This window comes from Physeter macrocephalus, chromosome 6 (assembly GCF_002837175.3).
Source record: "Physeter macrocephalus isolate SW-GA chromosome 6, ASM283717v5, whole genome shotgun sequence".
In the NCBI taxonomy this organism is placed as follows: Eukaryota; Metazoa; Chordata; class Mammalia; order Artiodactyla; family Physeteridae; genus Physeter; species Physeter macrocephalus.
This window is the reverse complement of record NC_041219.1, coordinates 88,131,236-88,137,689: the sequence shown is the minus strand read 5'-3', so window position 1 is coordinate 88,137,689 and position 6,454 is coordinate 88,131,236. Positions and strand designations below refer to the sequence as shown.

Here is a 6,454-nt window from a genome sequence, read left to right as displayed (position 1 = left end):
TGAGCCTGCGCGTCCGGAGCCTGTGCTCCGCAACGGGAGAGGCCACAACAGTGAGAGGCCCGCATACCGCAAAAAGAAAAAAAAAAAAAAAAAAAAAGATAAATATATACATGTATATATCAATATATTTATATTATATGCCACATGCATTTCTTCACTGTTTTTACAAACTCTTTGTAAACATTATTTTTTAATAATGAAATAATGCTCCTTCCCTTATTAAAACCCTTTTCTACGCTTCCAGAGTAAGCCCTGCAATTTGAAAGGTTCTGAAATAAGGCCTCTCCTACCCTAAAATATATCCCATATCTCCTTCTGCTATTGGTCTATCTGTCCTTCAGAGCCTGAAAGTCCCACTCCTAAAGTCACTACCCAGACTTCTAAGTGTTTCCAAAAGAAGTCAGGAAGCCCTTCAGTTCTCTCCTAGTTAGCATTTTAGTGTAGGGGTTTGAAAAGGTTAGTTACTGCAGGACAGAGGTATCCTGGGGAAAACAGTCTGACTGACCCTAAAATCACCCACAGGAGGCATCTTAGTATTCATTCAATAAACAATAATAGCAGCGCTCATTAACTCTCTACTCTCTGCCACGTGTGTGCCAGGCACACTGGGGGCAAGCGAAACAGACATGGTCTACCTTCCCCGAGGCTCAGCCTCCACCACAGCGAGTTAACAGTTAAGAACTGTGATACGTATGGCAAAGGCAACATCTGCAGCTTAGGAGGGCATGTGGCAGAGGGGCCTGAGCTAGTCTTCCAGCAGGAACCGCCTCCCCAAGAAGCAGGATTTGAGCTGGGGGCTGAAGCAGGGGTAGGAGTTTACAGGATGAAAGGGGCGGGAGGCGGGGCACATTCTAGGCAGCGGGAAGAGCCTGGATCAAAGCTCCGAGATGAGAGGACCCAAAGGCCAGTGTGGCCGGAGCACAGGGCCTGAGCCTGATTCCTGTCTCTCGCCCGACACCTTCAGGATTCCATCCAGGACAAGGGAAATTCAGTCACTAGCGGTGGTCTGGTGAGCCTGGGGGCAGTGCCAAGAGGGGTCAGTGGTGTTTGAAAGACCTTCTCACAGAGGCCAGGGGAGGCTTGTTGAACCGTCCTGGTCTTGCCACAGGAAAAAAAAGCAGATGTGGGCTGCCTGGATCGCCACCCCGCTCCCAGGGCCAGGCCAAACCCTTCTCCACTCTTTCTTTAGGAGCGGTGATACAGTCAGCTACTTTGTGGCTTCGGGCAAATGGTTACATCTCCCGATTCATCCATCCATTCTCATCTGTAACCAGTAGGAGGAACTATACTAACCAACTCTGCAGGGCTATTGCGAAGGCTAAATGAGAAAACGTGCAGGCAAGCATCATTAAAAGGGAAAGCCGCTCTAGGTTTGAATCCTGCCCCAGCATAGTCCTAGGTAACCTTGAGGAAGTTACCAAACCTCTCCGAGCCTCAGTTTCTCTCCCATGCGTAAAATAGGAGTGTGGTAGGCAGCTTCTAAGATGAACCCCAATGATTCCCACCTCCTGGTGTTTACATCCTTGTGTAAGCCCCTCTCCCCGTGTGTCGGCTGGACGCAGTGACTAGGTTCTAACAAACAGAATACAGCCAAAGTGATGGGCTGTCACTTCTGAGATTATACTGTGACTTCCATCAAAGATAAGCCCTGAAGTTTATCCACCTGATCACTGCTTCAGACTGCTGCCCCTCACCATGCACGCTTTCCTCCCCCAAATGTCCTGGGGCTGCACACCATCTTCCCACCATTGATCTAGAGTTCTATACAGCTGCTCTCAGTTTCGTCTCTCTTAAACATTTGAGAACTTAAGATACACAAAGCACCGAGAAGAATAATGTATGTACAGAAGCTTCAATATAAAGATGAGTAAGATTCAGTTCAATCGATCAACAAGAATTTAGTTTGCACCTACCACGTGCCAGAGGCACTGTCATAGATTCTGGGCAAGCAGCAGTTATGAGGGTCACCAGGGACCCAACCATGGAGCTGAATTTTAGTGAGGCTTCAGAGAACAGATATGTATGAGTCCTCGGAAAGAGAATCCAGGAGGGTAGATGACTCCTAGTTGGGAAATTCTGCAAATAATCCCAATTATAACAGCTGCCATTTGCTAAGTCCCTGTTTTGTGCTGGGCATTTCGTATACATAATTATTAATCCTTAGAATACCAACCACTTCACAGCAGGTGTTTTTATTTGCCAATGTGGACCCTGAGGCCCGGGAAGAGTTAAGTGACATCCCTTGTATTACATATGAAGGAAGAGTGGATGGAGCCAAGATCTGAATCCAGGACTAGCCCTTCCAAAGCCCAAGCAAGGTATTTATACTAAGCCTTCCTACCACTGTCCTTTTCTTTTTTTTCCAATAGGGGAAAAGAGGAAGAGGTAACAAAAGATAACTATGAGGCAGCACAACGAGCTTTCCAAAAGTGCAAGGTTTTAAAAGATATGGACAGTTGCGGAAGAAAAACCAGAGGACCGCTATCAAATACAGACCGTTGCATTACAAAGAGTGCTCCTTTAATGTGAACTTGCTCACAGGCGACTGGTGAGCAGGGAATTATATCAGAATGATATCAGTCACAGTTCATATGCAACCTCAAGCTTTCTACAACTGAAGAGTACATTTCATCAATAAAGACCTTAAGAAACATAAAATGCACTAGAAGTACCTTCCTTGGACGCAGTTATCAGTTGGTTTCCACTTATATTAAGCCATCTGGTGACACACTAAGTAGAAATGAAGGAGGTACAAAAAAAAATTACTTCTATACAAAAGCTTTAGAAGAAGGCAGAGCCATGTAAGAAATCTACCTCTATATGAAATCTACCTCTATGAGAAAACACTAGAAGAAGGCAGATCCTACATCAGATTTTTATTTTTGATGAAAATAATCTGTTGAAAGTTAAGTCTCTCTGGAACCAAATTCTAAAAGGAGGAAGCACACTCCCCAGGGCACAGGGGGTCTAGGACAGACAGGGATTCAAGGTTCAATGCTGGCGCAGATTTAACTGCCAATATTTTGATTCAGACTGTTGTATTTTTAGGGTTCTCATTGCAAAGTTTCATAAGTTTTGGTGTTCTGTCCCAATTCTGTCTTTCCTGTAAGCCCATTTCCAGTAATGTGATTTCAGAATTTGAATCTTTTCAAAAATGCACATAAAGGTTAAAAGCAGAAACTTAGAAGAATAGTGTCAGGAAGCTCTATACAGCTCAAGTTGGCAAACACATTGGAAGGACAATTTAAAAAGTGTTATATTTGGAGCAAAAACAAGGAAATGGGTCAGGCTTGCTGTCTGGGCCTGAAGCTAAGAGGTCGGAGGTAACAGAGAAACTAGAACTCTCCCAGCCCGTTTTGCCTCTGTCTCCTATCAAAGAGAATGATTTCTGCACTAAAGGAGAGCAGGAGCCTTGGTGACGTGGGGAAGTAGGCTCAAGAGAAGGGACACAACCCAGAAAGCACCAAGCTAATCTAAAAGTGATCCAGGTAAGTGACAGCCAAGGGCACCGAAAGAACATGTAAATGGGATCGCTATTGATGATACAGGAGCTTCTGAGAAAGACAGAGGGGCCAGGAGCCTGAAGGGCCAAAGAAAGAGGTGGATTCTGTAAACAACTGGTGAAACTGATATAGTTCCTCAGCAAAACTCTAGAACAAGTTATAAGGAACTGCTTTGGGGGTCCTGAACTTGAAACCACAAGCATTAAGAGTTAATGTGAGACCACTAGGAGCAAGCTGGGTCAGACAAGTCACAGAGCCTTTTTAGACTGAGGTTCCAGGTTCATAGACAGAGAAATTAAAAGGCTAATTCAACAAGTATTTACAGAGTGTGTACTTTGTGCCAGGGTCCGTTCAAGGTCCTGGGCATAGATTAGTGAACACAACAAGCAAAAATTCACACCTTCACAGTTCCTTAAAAAACTAAACAGAATTATCATATGATCCAGCAATTTTACTTCTGAGTATCTATCCAAAAGAAATGAAAGCAGGAACTCAAACAGATATTTGTACACCAATATTCACAGCAGCATTATTCACAATAACTAAAAAGTGAAACAACTCAAATGTCCATCGACAGATGAACAGATAGACAAAATATGGTATATATAAACACACACAATGGAATATTATTCAGCCTTAAAAAGGAATGACGTTCTGACACATGCTACTATGTGGATGAACTTTGAAGACATCATGCTAACTGAAATAAGCCAGTCACAAAAGGACAAATATCATATGATTCCACTTGTCTGAGGTACCTAGAATAGTCAAATTCATAGAGACAGACAGTGGTTATCAAGAGCTGGGAAGAGGGGAGAATGAGGAGTTATTGTTTAATGGCTACCAAGTTTCAGTTTGGGATGATGAGAAAGTTCTAGAGAGGGATGATGGTGATGGTTGCACAACAATGTGAATGTACATAATGCCACTGAACTGTATCCTTTAAAATGGTAAATTTTAGGATTGGTTCAAGATGGTGGAGTAGAAGGACGTGCACTCACTCCCTCTTGAGAGAGCACTGGAATCACAACTAACTGCTGAACAATCATCGACAGGAAGACACTGGAACACACCAAAAAAGGCACCCCACATCCAAAGACAAAGGAGAAGCCGCAATGAGATGGTAGGAGGGGTGCAATCACAATAAAATCAAATCCCATAACTGCTGGGTGGGTGACTCACAAACTGGAGAACAATTATACCACAGAAGTCCACCCACGGGAGTGAAGGTTCTGAGCCCCATGTCAGGCTTCCTAACCTGGGGGTCTGGCAACGGGAGGAGGAATTCCCAGAGAATCAGACTTTGAAGGCCAGCAGGATTTGATTGCAGGACTTTGACAGGACTGGAGGAAACAGAGACTCCATTCTTGGAGGGCACACACAAAGTAGTATGCACACCAGGACCCAGGGGGAAGGAGCAGTGACCCCATAGAAGACTGAACCAGACTCACCTGCTAGTGTTGGAGGGTCTCCTGCAGAGGCGGGGGGTGGCTGTGGCTCACTGAGGGGACAAGGACACTGGCAGCAGAAGTTCCTCCTTGGCATGAGCCATCCAGGAGTCTGCCATTAGCCCCACCAAAGAGCCTGCAGCCTCCAGTGGTGGGTCGCCTCAGGCCAAACAACCAACAGGGAGGGAACCCAGCCCCACCCATCAGCAGAGAAGCAGATTAAAGTTTTACTGAGCTCTGCCCATCAGAGCAACACCCAGCTCTACCCACCATGAGTACCTCCCATCAGGAAGCTTGCACAGGCCTCTTAGATAGCCTCATCCACCAGAGGGCAGACGGGAGAAGCAAGAAGAACTACAATCCTGCAGCCTGTGGAACAAAAACCACATTCACAGAAAGACAGACAAAATGAAAAGGCATAGGACTATGCACCAGATGAAGGAACAAGATAAAACCCCAGAAAAACAACTGAATGAAGTGGAGATAGGCAACCTTCCAGAAAAAGAATTCAGAATAATGATAGTGAAGATGATCCATGATCTAGGACCTTGGAAAAAGAATAGAGGCAAAGATCGAGAAGATGCAAGAAATGTTTAACAGAGACCTAGAAGAATTAAAGAACAAACACCTAGAAGAATCAAAGAACAAACAAACAAAGATGAACAATTCAATAACTGAAATGAAAAATACACTAGAGGAATCAATAGCAGAATAACTGAGGGAGAAGAATGGATAAGTGACGTGGAAGACAGAATGGTGGAATTCACTGCCATGGAACAGATTAAAGAAAAAGAATGAAAAGAAATGAAGACAGCCTAAGAGACCTCTGGGACAGTATTAAACGCACCAACATTCTCATTATAGGGGTCCCAGGAGGAGAAGATGGAGAGAAAGGACCCAGGAAAATATCTGAAGAGATGATAGTCGAAAACTTCCCTAACACGGGAAAGGAAATAGCCACCCAAGTCCAGGAAGCACAGAGAGTCCCAGGCAGGATAAACCCAAGGAGAAACACGCCAAGACACATATTAATCAAACTGACAAGAATTAAAGACAAAGAAAAATTATTACAAGCAACAAGGGAAAAACGACAAATAACATACAAGGGAACTCCCGTAAGGTTAACAGCTGATTTCTCAGCAGAAACTCTACAAGCCAGAAGGGAGTGGCACGATATATTTACGGTGATGAAAGGGAAGAAGCTACAACAAAGATTATTCTACCTGGCAAGGATCTCATTCCGATTCCAAAGAGAAATCAAAAGCTTTACAGACAAGCAAAAGCTAAGAGAATTCAGCACCACTAAACCAGCTCTACAACAATGCTAAAGGAACTTCTCTAAGTGGGAAACACAAGAGAATAAAAGGATCTACAGAAACAAAACCATAACAATTAAGAAAATGGTAATAGGAACATACATATCGATAATTACCTTAAACGTGAATGGATTAAATGCTCCAACCAAAAGACACAGGCTTGCTGAATGGATACAAAAACAAGACC

The 6,454-nt window shown here is 44.0% G+C and overlaps 1 protein-coding gene across 1 annotated transcript in view; it reads right to left on the bottom strand.

The window, feature by feature from the left end:
- SMAGP (small cell adhesion glycoprotein) overlaps positions 1-6,454 on the bottom strand; it is a 26,038-nt gene that overhangs the window by 2,328 nt on the left and 17,256 nt on the right. The gene's annotated exons all lie outside the window — the stretch shown is intronic.